This window comes from Panthera leo, chromosome F3, assembly GCF_018350215.1.
Source record: "Panthera leo isolate Ple1 chromosome F3, P.leo_Ple1_pat1.1, whole genome shotgun sequence".
Taxonomy (NCBI): domain Eukaryota; kingdom Metazoa; phylum Chordata; class Mammalia; order Carnivora; family Felidae; genus Panthera; species Panthera leo.
The window spans coordinates 27,332,616-27,350,962 of record NC_056696.1 but is presented as its reverse complement, the minus strand read 5'-3'; positions in this window follow the sequence as shown (position 1 = coordinate 27,350,962).

Below are 18,347 nucleotides of genomic sequence, written 5' to 3'. Positions count from 1 at the left end.
AGAAACCTTATTAATCCAGAGAGAAGTGCCGAGGGAGTGGGGCAGTGTCTGTGAGGGTGAAAGCTGAGTGAGGATTGAGCCCGCCTGTCAGGATATGCTAGGCTGGGGACACGAATGAGAACCGGGAGGAAAATGAGGTGGAAATGAATGGGCCCCTGTAGGAGGAGGTAATGAGGTGAATCAGAAAAATCTGTCACTGAGATCCAAGAAGAGACTGGGAGGTTTAAACTCTCTTGGTCTTTTTAAAAGATGAGACGTGTCAGTTAGAGGGCCCAGGCCTTATAGAGACAGATCTGTTTTGTTGGCTCCCATCAGGAGCCTGTGGATGGAGCAGGTGGGGGCTTGCCATGGCTGTGGTGAAAGATGATATCCCAGCCCTTGGGCGGCCTGGAATCAGCTCTGGGGCCCATTCTTCTTTTCCCATCTTTGGCAAGAGGAGTTCTGCTAAGACCTAGGAGCTCCTTCCCTGGCTGTGGGGAGGGGGGCGGGGGGGGTTGGCTCAGTAGCATCCCCTCCTCCCCCCACCGCCACCCCCCCCCCCCTGCATCTGTAAGACTCTCAGGACCTCCAGCAGCAGGGTGGGGTGCAGGCGACACTGCTGGATGGTGAATGGAGGAAGGGAGGGGTCGCAAGGATTCTAATTTGCTTCTCTGTTCAAGAGAGCAACTCAGGAGTCCGTTTCATTAGAGTTCTTGGCATCCTTGGGGATGGCAAGCTCTGCCTTGTTGGCTTAGGTTTGTGTGAGCCCTGGAGAGCCTCCTCCTTCCACCCCCTTCTGAGCCGTGGACGTGTTCAGCATCTTGTGGCCAGAATGTCCTTCAGGGAGTCGTGTCCTGTAGCTGTGGAAGGACCTGACTTGCAGAGAGAGAGGAGGGGCACCCACTCTCCCCTAACCGTGACTCCTCTTAGCCTGCATCTTTGGGTGGGACAAATACTCTCTCTGTGGGGATGATGAAGCCGTGGATCACCATCTGCTGTAAGGAATAGATGCAGGCACAGGAAAAGGCCATCCAGTGCAGACCAAGGGCCTGAAGGAGCAGGATCAGGGAGCAGGGGATTTTGCCGGGGAGGAGGGTCAAGTCAAAGGAGAAAAAAAGGAGAAAAATCCAAACACCAGGGCTAGGGTTAGGAGCTGGTTTTGCTGTCTTCACGCCGTCCCCTGTTGCTGAAGGACTCCGAGGCTGAGCCTGGGTCCTGTCAGAGCCTCTCTTGGATGGGAGGATGCTGGAATGGGATTTCATTTTTTCTGTCCTGAATTTGAGGACAGGAAGGCTGCTGCTGGGAGTTTCGCCCGTGTCTGCATTCGGATCATCACAGGGTTCTTTGCTTTGAAGAATGAACGGAAGCCAGGGGCTCAGTTTGACAAGGGCTCTGCAGGGGAGTTGCGGGATGCCACTGTGGGCTGCAGGAAGCTCTTCTCCTGCCCAGATGATGGATGTGATGGGCCTCTGCGAGGGATGCGGCCAGATGCTGGTTGCTTTTCTGGTTTTAGCTCTCAGTGGTGGGGTTCAGCTGCAAAGCCCCGGTAGGTATTTCACGCAAACCAAAGGAGAGCCAGAGGCACCTCATCTAAACTCACGGTCCTCAATGTCACAGTGTCCCTGAGCAACAGCCCTTGGAATTCTGCCCGCAAGAGGCAAGGCTGAGGAGGGGAGGGGCTGAGCTGGAAGCTGAAAGAGGTGGGGTAGAGGTGGACTCTGCAGCCTTCGAAGAACTTTGAGGCTGGGGCACTGGGCTGAATGATCGGGAGTGAGCCCACTGTGCCTCATCAAGTGTGGAGAGCTAAGCTGTTGCCATGTAACCCAGGCAGCTCAGATCCAGCCATTCTCGGGCCCTCCAAGGCCATTGTGGCCTGTCTCTTTGCTGACTGGTTTTTACCTCCAGTCTTGACTGAGACCTTCAAGAGCTAATTGGGCTTAGGGCACCAACAGAGGCTTGCCTTCACTTTCAGAATTAAATCCAAACACTTCAGTGGTAGGTACTCAAGTCTTTGTGGTCTGTTTCCTGCCTACCTTTAATCATTCACCATTTGACGCCATCCTGTACACAGCACCCTCCAGTCGCCCTCAGTGACTTGTGGTTTTCCAGAGCATGGCATACTCTCATTCCTCTCTGTCTTCACCTGGGCTGTTCTGTCTCCCTGGAATGCACCCGTCCCTTCCCCCACTCCAGAGAGGCCTTCAGAAGAACTTGTGTCTCATCTTTTCCAGAGGACCTTTCCTAATGTCCCCCCCCTCCCCCCGCCCCACTCCCCTGTCTGGAGTAAGATGCCCTTTCTCTGTGTTCTAGATGAGAGTATGCATACCCTAATCATAGAGGCTACCAAATTAGATGATGGTACTTTGCTCCTCTGACTCCCTGACAAGAAACCAATTTCTTCTGGGATTTCCCAGTGCTCAGCACAGTGCCTGATATACAATCAGCACTTGTTTATTTGTTTAGTTGCTAACCGTCTGTGTCCTCAGAATTTACGCCCCATAAGCACAAGGATCTTGCCTTTCTTGTTCCTGCCGAACCCCAGGGTCTGGCACATAGGGGGCCTGTAATAAATATTTGTTGAATGAAGAGTTGGAAGTCACGTACTGTGATTCACATTTTGGCTCTTCCCCTGGGTGCCCTGGTGACCCTGTGTAAGTTGCTCATCATACGTAGGATGATGTGGTGCTGTGGTGGGGCTTGTCTCCAGAACCATCCCCCTTAGGTACCGCTTCAAGCCTGTGCTGTGAAGAATCTACTTCCAGCCTCTGCTGCTGGGACTAGTTCTGTGCACGACTCCCAGGCTTGTGTATGTACAAGTATACAGAGGAGCTGGGGCCCCTGGCTGGCGCGGATGCTAGAGTGTGTGACCCTTGATTTCAGGTTTGTGAGTGTGGAGCCCGCTTAAAAAAGAGGATACAGAGGAGCTAATGTTGTGGGGCAACTCTCGGTCAACGGAGAACGGTGGACAATGGATAAATGTTCTCCCCCACTTTTCCTCTTGAATGATGTTGAGATGTGTTTCCAAGTATTCTCAGATGGCCCCCATAGGACTGCCAACCAGCCAGCCCTTAGGAACAGCTTCTCCTGTATTGGCTCTCTCTCCTTCCCTGTTTCTGCCTTCTTGGGTCACATACCCAAATGTACTACTTGCATATAAGCCTTTGTCTCAGGCTCTGCCTTTTGTAATTAAAACAAGACAAAACAAAACAAAACAAAACAAAACAAAACAAAAACCACTTTTTTAAAGTAAAGTCTATCACCAACGTCAGACTAGAACTCATGACTCTGAGATCAAGGGTCTCACGCTCTACCGACTCAGCCAGCCAGGTGCCCTTCAGGCTTTGCTTTTGGGGAGACCTAGGTAAAGACAACTGGGTTCCACTCCTGGCTCTCCTACTCACCAGCTCTGTCTCTGGGTCAAACCATTTAACCTCTCTGGTTCTGTTGCCTCAGATGGAAAATGAGTATCACAGAGCCTCATAAGTTCTGTGATATTTGATAACATAATATATGCAAGAGTGTCTGCTCCAGTGGCTTGTATATTAGGGACTCACTAAAGGTTTCTTTCTCTTCCTACCACCTGTCTTTGTACAAAGGCAGGTCTAGGAGGCTTGCTTGGCCTCCTGGTTGGTGAGGCCCTGTGAAAAATGTTGCTGAGTGTGATCTCCACTCTGGTGGGAGGGCCAGACCAGATAAGCAGAGGGTGACTAGGCCAGATGACTCAGGTGTTTGGCAACTGGGTCATTCTTTGGAGCATTATGTAAACATTGGTCAAGGGAGTCTTGCAACATGCCTGACAGGTGGGAGGTGGAAAGAGTCAAGGGTGTGGAGGCAGGGAGGTGGCCAAACATATTGCTCACGGGGCCAGGGGCGGCATGTCTGAGATGCTCCTCTGGTACAAGTATGAGGCCACATGTGCAGGGCCTCCTCATGGTGGGGCAGGGCAGGGTAGGGACTTCTCAAGTTCTCTTTCTGCCCTCACTTGCTTTCTTATCAACCCCATACTCTCTCCCAGATGGCATTCTTTTGCCTCAGAGAAGAATCTCGGTTTTTATGTTCCTGCCCCCCCCCCCCATTCTTCCCCTCCGAAATAACTTAAGTCCCAAAGCAATGAACGCTAATTTCTGGCCTACTGTTGGTGATGGGAGAGAGACCTGGGGGGAGACCTGGGGGAGGTAATCTGCCTGTCTCCCCCTTAGATTATACACTATATGCCTCCTCAGCCTATAGGTAAAGCAGGCTCTGGGCACAGTAGGCCCATTGGCTACTGGGAAGCTCTTTGGGAAATGACTCAGGAGGGCTGGGTCAGCTTTCTTGGCATTTAGTCACTACTTTGAGCTGTAAGGCCCCTGCTTCCCACCCTCTTTGGCATCTCGTGCTCTGAGAATCCACGCTTACCCATTTGCAGAGAGATTATCTTTCTCTCTTCTCCCAGGCTTCCTGACCCCAAGGGAGCAGGGGAGACAGGAGGTTGGGGCCAGGATGAATGTCTGAACTCCACCACAGAGGTGGCCCGTTCTCCCAGAGCCACCCTGCCCCCTTCCACCTCCCAAGGGGGTAGATTCCTGCCCTTTTAGAAATCTGGCAGACATCTGGCCTTGGCTGGGCCCTCTGAAGGAGCCCAGGAGGGGAGAGGGGCAGTCACCAGCAGATGACAGCAGTGGATGGGCTGGGCTGCCCCCGCCTTCTCCCTGTTCCTACCAGGCATCTCCCTCTTCAGCCATCCGAGTCCCGTTCCCATCTGGCCAGTAAATCACCAGTCATTGCTCTCTGAGCTCCTCAGTGCACCCCGCCCTGAGGTCTCTATGCTGTGTGGATAGGTGCACTTAGACACCTGTGGCTTTGCACCCTTCCCCCCTGCCCCATGCTGCCTGTGAGGCACCAGGGGGTCAGAGCTCAGGGGACCTTCTCTGGAGCTAAGCAGCTGAGCGTGCAGGAGAGAAGGGGGAGAGAAAGCAGTGAGAGAATCATCATCTGAGTTGCCAGGGCCTTTCATCTCAGGCTCCCATCCCAAATTGCTACATTCATCGGGGATGAGCATTTAAATAGTCACACATGGGAACACCACTTGCACATGCTGAATTTCAATGCAGGTGGCTGGTCCTCAGTCAGACTCCTTCCCAGTCCCCACCCTTCTTTCCATGCTCTCTGATCTTCCCTACACTCCAGACCCGTGTAGTTGACGGCAGATTGTATGGGTCATGTCCTTTATCTCAGTGGTTCTTAAAGTGTGACTTCTGCGTCAGCAGCAGCAGAATCCCTTGGGAACTTGAAATGGAGATTCACAGGCTCACCCCAGACCTACTGAATCAGAAACTCTCAGGATGGGGCTCAGCACTCTGTGCTTATCCAGCCTCCCCGAGTGATTTTGATGCTTTCTGAAGTTTGAGAACCGCTGCCTTATCACAGTGTCTACAAGAGTCTGAGCAGAGAAACTCTTGTCCAGAGCAGGGAGGCCAACGCAGGGGCAGGTCACTGCCCTAACCAGCTGGGCTTCCTGGTAAGCATCCCACAGCTTGCAAAAGGTACCGGAGGCCACCACCCACTGACAGCAGCACCAGAGGCATCCAGCAGTGCTGAGCGGGCACTTCTCACTGCCGGTTCTCGGTTCTCATTTCTCAACGAGGAGTGGGAATCAGGTGGAAGTGCTCTTTTTCCGAGGGCTTGGAGAAGCGGGGAGAGAGGGAAAAATGGCTTCACCTCAAGAAGGAGGTTCAGGGAACCAGTGACTTGCATGAGGAACCATGTTAGCTCAGCATTAAAATGCCATGGCTGTTCCAGCTGTGTGGCCAGTCTTCTCTGGAAGGGGCCCCATGACAGTTTCATTTGGTTAGTTTGGTTATTTGGGTGACAATGCTAAGTTTTCGGAGCCATGGAGTACGATGGAAGGAGCACTGGATAGAGTCAGGAAACACAAGCACTTCTTCCCCCAACACATCTTTGTTGTGACTTAGGGCGACTCTTTCTGGCCTCAATTTCCCAATCTATACAATGAGAGTAACATCATCAACTTCATTTACCTGAAAATAATGCTTTGAGGATAGGATAAGGCCCGTATAAATGTTTTTATTTTTTTAAGTTCAAAGTGTTTGGTATCTAATCCTACAATGCTAGGTTTTTGTTTGCTTGTTTAAAATTTATGTTTCTGTGATCTGAACCCCAAGTGCAAACAGAATTGAGGGGCAGGTTGGAAAGAACAATTGCGTAGAAGTCTGGAAGTTTGGACTCCAGTTTCGATATTGCCACTAACCGGTTGGCAGTGTGATCATGGGACAGCCACTTTCCCTTTCTGGGCCTCAGTTTCCTCACCTATAAAATGGGAATATTAAATTAGGTTAGATTTAATGCCATGCCAAAATTTAACAGTCTAAGATTCCAGGACTTTGATTTGTTGGTCCTCATGGTCTTCCTTCCCAAGTAGGCTCTAGGATGTTCCGGTCTTTGCCTCATGGGGGAAAGAAATCAAAGGAAAGGGGTGGGACCCACCAGGATATGATTGCTAGAGCCAGGATGGACGACCGAGGGCATGGAGGGTGCACTCACACAGAAGGCAGACTTGGAGGTCCTTCTGGAAGGGTGACACGTCATTCTCAGAAAATTTGCTGCAAGTCAGGGTGGTTTTTTTCCCAGCAGTGAAGCTTAGGTTGGTGGATCATAAATAGGGGGGTGCCCAAGAGAGAAGCAAGTGGGCTGGCTGTACAGACCTCTGTACTGCTTCCTCGTTGGGATCATGACATTGGACGGAATTCTCTCTTACTCTTCCCCACCACAGGTAACAAAGCTGGAGAAGAGACAAGAAGCGTTAGGGAATAAGGGGTGGAGGGCAGGCTTCACATTCCCAACTGCACGTCTCTTCCTCATCCTTAGCTGGCCTTGAGTGGACCACTCAGAAAGGAGGGCAGACAGCAGGCCACCGGCTTCTGGAAGGAAAAAGAGAGCCCAGCATTCCCTTAACAAGACCAGCCTCCCTGGATCCCAAACATCATCTCTGGTTCTCTCAGCTCTGGACGCTCCCTGCCCCCACGCAGGTCAAGGGTGTGTGCCCAGAACCTCGCTCACATCCTTCCTCTGGCTTCTTTGGGGGCCACTCACAGCTTTGGGGAGCAGCTTAAGTGGTAGAACCGGTGTCAGAACACCCTGGGGCACTTTGAGGCTGTGGCTTCTACTCCTGGGAACAGCCTGAGGCTATTTCTACTCCCTTAGTCAGCACTGGGCGGGAAGGGTGAGGGCCTGGGAAAGGCCAGTGGTGTGAGCTTCTGTAGCAATTGCTCCTTGGTAAACACAGTAATAATAACAGGTCTGGGATTATGGTTGTTACCCCTGATAATTATCAGCTGCAGCACATTCCCTCCCCTAGGTGGGCCACACCGAGCTCATCACGGCACAGGGGGCTGTGGAGTCAGCTCCAGATTTCCCAGATCTCATTCTCCAGTTGCTAGGCAACTAGGAGTCTGTGCTGGAAGTGGGGGGTGGGGGGTGGGAGAGGATTTCATTTGGGAATATCTCCCCAGGCCTCCAAAACCTCTGCAATCTAAATGGACTGTTCTCCAAGTGGAGACCTTGGATCACTGACTGCTCAACCTGCGGGGTGGGGGTGGGGGGTGGGTGGGTGGTGGATCAGAGGCTGGTCCAAATGCAAAGATAGACGGGGCTGGTCACTGAATGAGGTTGCCCAGCCAGCCCTGGGGGACCACAGGGGAGGGGAGGCTAGTCTTGGAGCAGCCCTTTTGCTGAAACACCAGCAGCCCTTTTGCTGTTATGGGGCTCAGCATGTGTTATTGCCCTAGGTAGTTGGGGAATCAGCCCATAGTTGTCTGCTTTATACTGGCTACAGAGGGTACAGGGGTGACCCAGCAAGGAGAAGACACAGGGGAGGAGGGTGGGTTTGTGTTCATTGGCTTGTTTCTAGTGCCAAGCCCCCATGGGAGTGTCAGGTAGCAGGCCCTATGTCTTGTGCTCTACTCCAGTGCTCCAAAGACCCGTGTTTGAGACCAGGGAGGATAAGCTCCCCAAAACTGTGAGTGGCCCCCAAAGAAGCCAGAGGAAGGATGTGAGCAAGGTTCTGGGCACACACCCTTGACCTGCGTGGGGGCAGGGAGCGTCCAGAGCTGAGAGAACCAGAGATGATGTTTGGGATCCAGGGAGGCTGGTCTTGTTAAAGGAATGCTGGGCTCTCCAAGAAAGTTCTTGGAGCTGCCTCAATTTCCTGCTCAAGGTGGTATCATTTGGTGGCTGGTGAACTGAATTTATCTACTGAAGGACCTAATGCAGTGTTGCAGGCATGACTTGGGAATCTACTCCAGAGCCCCTCAGCACCATAGGCTGGGGCAAGATGAAACAGCGGGAACTGTTGGCCCTGGACCCTGTTAACCTTGACTCTGCATGAATGACATTTTTCTGTTGAGTTTTGAGGAGCGCGTCTGCTCACTTTAAGCGGAAGACCCTGGCTCCGAAGCAGAAACCAAACACAAAGGGATTGAAATTCAAGAAACCTCCCTTGACCATGAACTCAGGTGGACAGGATGCTTAGGTGCTAGGAGGAAATGGGGACCCGAGGGACCTAGTTCCTACCTTCAAGGAGCTCACAGTCCAGCCAGGGAGGTGTCACATGCACCTACTGCAGCTGGAGGTCATTTTTCTTCCTGGGAATGAGCCTCTTACAGCAGCCAGAGGTTGAGGCTTTGTCCTAAGGTGGAGGTAATAAAAACCTGTTTATCTTCCCACAGCAAGACTTGCCTCAGGGCCTGCGTGTCAGAAACCAGCACTCTGTTTGCCTGAGTCAGGCTGGAGAGTACCTCCTTTTCTCTGGAATCCCATTGGGGCAGCGAGGCTGGGGAGGAGTGGGAAGACGCAAGGCATATCCCTCTTGTGGGTGGGAGCTGAGGAGGTGGGCATGAAGAGCTCCCAGTTCAGTGGCTGGTCGCCTGGCAACCTTGACCACAGTCCTCTCCCCCTAGCCTAAGGTGCCCTGAAGAGACCATGATGAAAAGAACAAGTTGCCCACACATTCGTGGTGATGGTATTCCAACAAAGAAACATCGATGGTCATGATCACTTTCAGGTTCAATAAATATTCGTGAAATTCATGGCACTATGTGCCAGCTATGGGGCTGGGTGCTTTCCCATGGCTATCTTATTTAGTGTATATTCACTCAGTAATTCTATGAGGTATGTATCAGCCTCATTTGACAGATGAGGAACAGAGCCTTGAAGGCGAGGGAGTACATAGGATCTACTCACTGGCCTCAGCACTGAACCCTGTGCTGCTTGCAAGTGCTACCTTCAAGTATTTCAAACTATGTTATTTTATTTTATTTTATTTTATTTTTTTCATTATCATTTTGAAAATTTATTTATTTTGAGAGAGTGAGACAGAGAGAGAACAAGCAGGGGAGAGGCAGAGAGAGGGAGAGACAGAATCCCAATCAGGCTCTGTGCTGTCAGTGCAGAGCTCGACGAGGGGCTTGAACTCACAAACCATGAGATTGTGACCTGAGCCGAGATCAAGAGTTGGGCACTTAACTGACTGAGCCACCGAGGTGCCCTTTCAAGTTCATTTTATGTAAAGCCAAGTTCACTATAATTGACTCCTTCTGGGTTCCCTGTGCAGATAAATGGCCATTGGTCTAGCCACCTGAAATGTGGAGTTATCTTAGATGCCTCCCTTTCTCTCATCCATACTTTGTATATTTGTTGTTCTTACCAACCAAATATCACTTGAATCCATTTCCTCTTTTCTTTTTAAATTTTTTTTTAATGTTTATTTATTTTTGAAACAGGGACAGAGCGTGAATGGAGGAGGGTCAGAGAGAGAGGGAGACACAGAATCTGAAACAGGCTCCAGGCTCTGAGCGGTCAGCACAGAGCCCGACGCGGGGCTTGAACTCACGGACCACGAGATCGTGACCTGAGCTGAAGTCGGACACTTAACCGACTGAGCCACCCAGGTGCCCCCATTTCCTCTTTTTTATTCCTGACCATGGTATGGTCCTAATGCAGGCTCTAAGAATTGATCAGCCTGGTCACCACAGTGGCCTCGCCTGGAGCCTTCTCCACCATCTCCCACCCGACCTTTTGCTGGAGGGTGCCTCTCTTTGACCTCCAGGATAAACAAAAACCCATTATTTTGAATAAAAGGTCCTTTTGGGGGCACCTGGGTGGCTTAGTGGGTTGAGCGTCCGACTCTTGATTTCAGCTCAGGTCATGATCTCATGGTTCTTGGGTTCGGGCTCCGCAGTGGACTCTGCACTGACAGCATGGAGCCTGCTTGGGATTCTGTCTCCCTTGCTCTCTGCCCCTCCCCCGCTCACTCTCTCCCTCAAAAGTAAATACATAAATAAACTTAAAAAAGACACTTTTGTACTGGACCTTGATTATTTTTTTTAATTAATTTTTTTGAGAGACAGAGTGCGAGCAGGGGAGGGGCAGAGAGAGAGGGAGGCACAGAATCCGAAGCAGGCTCCAGGCTCTGAGCTGTCAGCACAGAGCCTGACGTGGGACTTGAACTCACAAACCATGAGATCACGACCTGAGCTGAAGTTGGAAGCTTAACCAACTGAGCCCCCCAGGTGCCCCTGGGCCTTGATTATTGTAGTTGCCACATCTCTTAACTCTTTACCCTTGCTGCTGGCCCCCAGGGTGCCACATGCTTCCCACCACAGATCTCACTCAAGCTGGTCTTTCGTGGACTGGCCTTCACCTCAGTCATCTCCATTCACCTTCCTGCTCGCATTTATGTCTTTCAACCTAACCCAGGCCTCCCCCCTTTTTGTTAGATTTCCGGACACCCCAGTTACGGGTAGTTACCCCTCCCTTGTGCCACCTGTCCCCAGAATGGAACTTGGGTCTGTGCTGAGCAGAAGTAGAATGATCTGGTGCTTGATGATTCTGATGATTATTGACAAACGGACAGCCTTAGAAAATCGTTTTTTTTTTTTTAAGTGGGCAAGACACTGCAACATACGAATTACGAAAAGAAATTTTACGAAGCTATATGGAAAAATCATATAGTTCATTATTCAAGGGAAGAGAGTCAGCATTTGTTGAAGCCCACTGTGGACTGTGTCATAGCATGTCATCAACAATGCCAGGACTGGGGCACAAGAGATTCCAAACGGTACAACCATAGTCACTCAGCACTTACCTGCCACACTGGCGGTTCAAACCCAGACAAATTCTCTGCTATTTCGATGCCTCCTGTGTCCCCTCCATTTTGGAGGCAGGTTTTCCAGTGTGGGGATTCTCTTTGGGCCATTTTGGGGCCTCTCAGGACTTTACAAGGGAGGGAACAGGGGATAGGGGACCAGGGATGCGAGGATCAGCAGTGCCCAAAGTGCCGTAACTCAACCTCCTGGTCTTTTTTGTGTTTTCATTGCCCCTCACTGTGCCTCTCCTGAAGCACAAGCCCTACAGTGAGATCACTGTGACTCAGTATGCCAGCATCAGGCACATGGGGCCCATGCCTGGGTGCCCCGTAATCAGCATGGTGAGAAGCACAAACAGCTGGGCCCATGGTGGCCCCCATCCACCTGTGTCTCTCACCTTGGGTGGAATGCTTGGGTGTTCTGTATGGGATTGCTGCACGGATGAAGGAATGATTGAGTGGGTTCTAGAATACCGTGCTATGTTTTGTCAGGAAGGAGTAAAAGGGAGCACTTTGCTCTTTCTTTGGTGTGTGTCCCTCGGGTCAAGGGCATTTCTACCATAAGCCATCCAAGTGCTCCCTCCCCTCTACCCTTCGCCCTTCCTTCCCTCCTCACTTCTTTTTCCGTCTCATCACCCCACCTGGGTGATTAGCACAGGCTGCTGGGTCTCCTGTAGAATGAGTCATTCAACATTTATTCACCAAACATTTTTTGGGCTCCTTCCCTGTTCTCAGCAAAGCATGAGGCTCTACAGGAGGAAAATGGATGATGTGCCCTGGACTTTCTGGAGTTTATGCCCAGTGGAGAGCCAGACAGGTCAACAGGCAGTTACAATGAAGTTTGACTGGAGGTAAGAGCCATCAGGGACGTCCAAGAAGACTTGGATGGATGATGGGGCGCCTGGGTGGCTCAGTCGGTTAAGCGTCTGGCTTCGGCTCAGGTCATGATCTCACAGTTTGTGAGTTTGAGCCCCATGTTGGGCTCTGTGCTGACAGCTCAGAGCTTGGAGCCTGCTTCAGATTCTGTGTCTCCCTCTCTCTCTGCCCCACCCCACTCATGTTCTGTCTCTCTCTCTCTCTCTCTCAAAAATAAATAAACATTAAAAAATTTTTGAAAAAAAAAGAGACTTGGATGGATGAGTTTCAGGGAGGGCTTCTTGGAGGAGGAGATGTTTGAACTGAGCCCTGACCACTTGCACAACTCTGAGAATGAGAGCCTCCCTAAATGTTGTGCCCTGAACATCTACTTTGCTTTCCTTTAGTCCCAGCCTTGGCCCTGAGGATATGCAGGAGTTGGTGAGAAAGGGGAAGATAGTGATGGTAAGTAGCCAGGAAGCTCCTTCCAGGTAAGGGATGTCTGTAGAGTTGGCAGAGCCCTGAGGGGGGATCTCCACAGAGCCTTCATTCCCACCTCCCTGGAGGGGGCTGGGAGAAAGCTGCAGGTGCCTGTACCTCATCAGTCATGCCTGAGAGCCAGACACTGTTACCAGTGCTCTTGTTGGAGAGAGAAGGTAGCTCAAGGTGGCATGGATCTGATGGTCGAGGGCTGTGACATCTGTCATGGCACTTCTTGGCTTTCCCACTGGGAACAATAAAATAGCCAACACTTTCCTAGTGCTTATTATGTGTCCTTTACGCATGTGTTCTACGAGGCAAGTGCTATTAATACTGGCTCGTTATCACAGATGGGGAAACTGAGGCACAGGGCAGTTGAATAACTTGTTCAGGGTCATACAGGCAGAGTCTGGACTCAAATTCAGGGAGTCAGGCGCCAGAGCCCTCACATATACCCATTACACTATCCTAGTGGTACCTGTGAACAACGGGAGACGGTGAATGCCTCTTGGGCTGTTGGTAGACAACTGCAGGTGCAAAATCTCTGAAATACTCCCATTTCATCTTAAAAATCCACATACATCTTGCATCTATTAAAAGTCCCTATATGTTTAATCAAGACAATGCCTCCCACCAAGTAACCAAGTAAAAGTGATGCTTCGGAGAGATATGCCACAACATCCCGAGGCACCGAAGAGCCCCAGAGACACGGTCTGTGGCGGGAGCTGTGCCACCAGGCCCAGGTTTCAGAGCAGGAAGAGCTCGGGCTCTCTGGGAAGCTGGACAGGGAGGGACTGGAACATTTCGCGGTGGAGCTGCCTTGCTCTTCCCCTTCCGCCTCTTCCCCTGACTACACTGGCCACCCTCTCAAGTCAGGGTGCTGTGACTTCCCCACATGACCTTCACTGTGAAGGTCATCTGGAAACTGGCTACTCCTGCTTCGTGGTCACTAGGCTGCCTTGTTTGTGATTGCTGTTCCTCCTCCTTCTCCTTCCGCTACTCCTCTTTCTTTCCCTCCTCCCCTCTTCCTCCTCCTCTTCCTCCTCCCCTCTTCTTCCTCCTCCCCTCTTCCTCCTCCTCCCCTCTTCCTCCTCTTCCCCTCTTCCCCTTCCTCCCCCTCCTTCTTCCCATTCCTCCTCCCCTTCTCCTCCCCTTCTCCTCTACTCCTCCTCCCTTCCTCCTCCTCATCCTTTTCATCCTCCTCCCCCTTCTCTGAATCCTTCACTGCCTCCTCCTCCCCCTCCTCCCCTCTTCCTCCTCGTCTTTCTCCTCATCCCCCTCCCCTTCTCATCTTCTTCCCCCTCTCCTCCTCCTCCTCCCCCTCTTCCTCCTAATCCCCCTCCCCCTTTCTCTCCCCTCTTTCCCTTCCTCTTCCCCCTTCACCTCCTCCTCCCCTCTTCCTCCTCATCTTTCTCTCATACCCCTCCCCTTCTCATCCTCCCCCTTCCTCTACTCCTCCTCCTCCTTTCTTTCTTCCTCCTCCCCCTCTTTCTTCCTCTCCCTCCCCCTCCTCCCCCTGCCCCTCCTGCTCCCCCTCCTTCTTCTTTTGTTTTCTTCTGGAGGAAGCCTCTCTGAGGATCATGTGAGCTCACACATGTGTGGTCAAGCTCTGGGAGCCTCTTCATTTTAGCCCACAACATTTAGTTCTCTCCTTCACCAAGTTCCTCTATTTTCTAGAAGTTTCATGTTTGCTTATGTTGATCCACTGCAGAAACCCCCTTGAGTGGCCTTAAAAAATCACAGCAACCAGCACAAAACTAGCATTTCTATTCTCCTTTCTTTACGTCCTAGTTTCCAAATAGTCCTGCTTCCTTGGCCAGATAATTTGCTGGCTTTATGTGATGTCTTTATGTCTTTAAGTTTCAGACTCGATGTGCGTTCTCACCTGGCTGCCTGGAATTCTGCAGGGTCATTTCTCTGTTGCAGGGGCAACTGTCCCGGCTGCCCTGTCAGCCCCACATCTCTGAGGTCTCCTTAGCATTTATCTATTTGCCTAACCAGTGATGATTGAGCACCTACTTTTGGCCAGGTGCTATTCCAGGCATGAGGCACGCAGTCGGGTACATGACTAAATTATCTTGTGAAGCTCACGTTGTGGGAAGGGATTGCAGTGGAGGCAGACAGCCCGCCCCTCCCCGCCCCCCGCCAAACCAAAAAACCCCCAAAACACGACAAGACAAAGCACCAAGAAGCAGATAAATAATATAGTTTCAGATAGTTGTAAGTGCTATGAGGCAAATAAAACAGGATGCTACGCAGAGTGAAAACTGGAGAGAAGAAACATGTGCAAAGACCTCAGGAGAACCTCCAGGAGTGGAAAGGAGGCCAGCAAGGCTGGAATGCAGTCACTGAGGGGGAGTGAGGTGCCAGGTGAGGAGAGAGAGGGAGGCAGAGGGCCACATCACCTGACACCTTATATGCCATAGTAAGGAGTTAGGTTTTAGTTTACACGCAGTACGGGAATAACACGATCACTTCTTGAAAAGGACCCTGGCTGTTGGGGAAAACAGACTTTAGGCACCAAGAATGGGAACAAGGAAACCCACTGGGAGGCTATTATAGTGACCCAGGTGAGTCCATTGGACGCAGGAAAGAGGGAGAGGAAGAAATACATTCAAGATAGAGTGTAGGGAGGTGGACGAGGGTAGAGTAGAAAATGCTCTGATCTGGGACTCAGAATTGAATCTCAGGCCACCACCCACCAACTATGGGAGCTTGTATGAGTCGCCTAACTTCTCAGTCAGCGCATCTGTAAGATGAAGACAATGGCACCTGTGTCGGCATTTCTCAGGTGGGGAGAGGAAGAAGATGAGTGTGCCCGACAGGGTGCCCGTGTGATGGAGCCTCCGCCCAGGTTCTGACAATGGTCAGGGCTTTCCTGGAACCCACATCTTCTCCACTACAAGGGTGAAAAGGCAAGAGTGTCATCCAGGTTCAGGGGGCTGCCTCACCCTGAGGCAGAGTGAGTGTCGAAGCTCACTCTGTGTTGGCAGTGAAGGGTGCATTTGGGGCTCATTCCTTTCCAAAATGGAGGAGTGGGTTTTGGGTGGGGTTAGAAGGCACCCTGGGCTGGTTGAGGGGCTGATGGCAGCTGGACAAGGCAGAAGGGCTTGGGCCTGGGGGCAAGCCTGTCACTGTCCCCAGGGGCAGCTGGTAAAGGAGATTCTGGACATATGTCCCTTGGTGCATGAAGGAAGGTAGCCTAGGGGAAGGTCTGATGGATTGACAGGTTTCTAGAAAGTCTAAGCAAGGCTGGGTTTTGATCTTTCATGGGTGGAGTAGGTCAGTTTCGAGCACTTTCCATGGAAGTTCTGAGAGCAGATGTCCCACCCCTGGAAATCACCTATCCCATGTTGGCTTGTGGTCGAGTCTGTCCTGCAGCTCTGTGGGAGCCGGCTGACCCTGGGTCAGGGTGCATGGACTTTTACTCAGGCATGAATCTTCAAAGGTCAGCGTAACAGGAGCAGTATTTGTGGGCTACGCCCCTTTCTCTTTAGCCTTCTGAAGTCTGGACTCTGGAACCTCAGGTTTCTATAGGGAAGTGGAAGGGAGCTGACATTAACTGTTCACTTACGGTATGCCTGGCATCTTGCCAAGCACCATACGCTACTCATAACACGGTGAAATAAACATTATTATCTCCATTTTTTTTTTTTCAATACTAGGAAACTCAGGCTCTGAGAGATAAAAGCAACATTTCCCAAAGTCATGTGACTGGTAATGGGAGCCTGAGTTCACGGACGCCACAGCCCCTGCTCTTACACAAGTGTCACCTGGAGAGGGTAGGTATATGTGAGAACCTTCAGAGGAGGGGCTTGGGGATCTTGATATTTTAAAAAGTCCCTCAGGCTCTTGCAGTGGCCAGCCAGCATTGGGAGCTTCTGCCTCGCACCGTGTGGCTTCCCTAAAGCCCTTCAAGGGACATTTGGAGCAACAAGAGAGAGTAGATACCCACCTTTGGAACGTGCCCTTAGCAAGCTTTAAGGAATCTGACTTAGAAGCTTTAATCTGTGTTAAATGCCTTTCTGGTTGTGATGCAAGTCATTGGACTCTGCGCCTCAGTTTCCTTGTCTGTAAAATGGGGATCCAAATACTTACCTGCAGGACTATTAAAGGATTAGGGATAGTACAGTAAATGACCTCGCATAGTGCCTGGCTCACCTAGCCACTGAATAAAGGGTAGCCATTAACACTATTCACCGCATTATCAAAACTTTTTTGAGCGGGGAGTTGAGGGACAGTTAGTTTCTCTGTGGCCCACTCACCCATTGCTGAGGCCCCTCCTTGGCACAGCCTGTCCCCTAGAAAGAGCAGACTGCCAGGCACTCTTCCTCCAGAGAAAGCCAGTGTCCCCACAGGCCACTGGTCCCGGCCCCTGGTGCTTGAAGCTCTGACACGCGGTGACAGTTTCTGGTTTTCAGCTGGTGAGCATGGCCCCCTCCCCTCGGACTGGCCCAGGGGCAGACTGGGCAGGGGGAGTTGGCAGGGGGAGCTGGCCGTGTACTGAGGAGGCTGGCCCAATGCCCCACTCCTCTACCAGCTGGGCTGCTGGGCCGGGCAGCAGCTTGGACTAGCTCGAAGGCCCAGCAGGGGCCTCTGTGGGGTGGCAGCCTCCCTGAGCCCCTCAGCTAGCACCAGGCCATCTGGTGCCTCTGTCCTCTTTTGTGTGCCGGGGTGGGGGGGTGGGGGGGGGAGGGGCAAAGGCGGAGGAGACAGATTTCTCTGGCCAGCTCTCTTCTAAACTGAGGAGAAGCTGGAGGTAGAGGACATGGGGCCTGGGAATGAGGTGGAGGGCACTCTGGGCTTGGGACTCAGGAAGAAGGGACAGAGCGATCTGGGGCGTGAAAGGGGGCAGGCTCACAAGGGAAGGAAGAAAGCTCAGAACAGGTGCGGTGTGCAAGGGTCTTGGTAGGTAAGCTAAAAGGGGAAGAGGTGAGAGACAGAGAGAGAGGGTGAGAGTGAGCTGTGTGGAGAGAAAAACGTGAGTGGTGCGGAAGAGGGTATAAAGTATACAGAGAAGAACGAAGTCCAGGAGTAGGAAAAGGTGTATAAAAATCTTTCCACGTCAGATGTGTGAAGTTGCTGCCCTATTTCTGTTCTAGGAAAGAGGAAGTGAGAGCGTGTGGGCTGGCGGCCCTTCCCTGGCCAGCTGTAGGTGAGGGGGGGCGGCTGACAGAGCAGCCTGGCTCTCGGGTCAGAGTAGCCCCGGGGTCCAGGCCAGCCCTGCCCAGCAGCTGCCAAGGCTGGGTCCCCGTCAGAACTGCCACCAGCAGAAGGCTTTCAGAAAGGAATGTGATGGTTGGTCTCTAGGGCTGGGAAGAAAACTTGTGTTGAATGCCCTTTGATGTGGTTCACTTGGGGAGTAAAAGTGTGCGTTTCTGAGGCCATTCGGGAATGGACTTTAAAGAATTTCACAGATGGGAATTTATAGTGGCTTGGAGGGAGTTGGCCCCGGGCAGGTGGCAGAATATCCCTTCTCCTCCATGCAGGCCACCAGGCATGAGTAAAGCAGACACAAATAGTGGTAAGTGTGCTTTGTGCTTTTTGGGGACTGCATTTAGGAAGTCAGAAGGACACAGAAGGTGGTCTGTGTTCTCTGCTGGGGGCAGGACAAATTGGCCTTGGGTTGGAAGCATCCTTCTCCCTGGCACTTCTCCCGTCAGCCTCCATTCCTGGACCTCTCTCAGAACTCAGCTTGCTGGCTCTCCTGGGGTTCTTCACGGCAGTGCTGCCCCCCTCCCTGGCCCCTGGCCCTGAGATGTGTGTTCACCCTCTTGCTCTCCTGGAAATCTGCCTTGTTCTCTGCATCAGGCCTTGTCGGCGTCTGTCTTCTGGTCCCATCTGGAAAGTAGGACTAAGTCACCGTTACCTTCTTTGAAGCAGGAAAGCC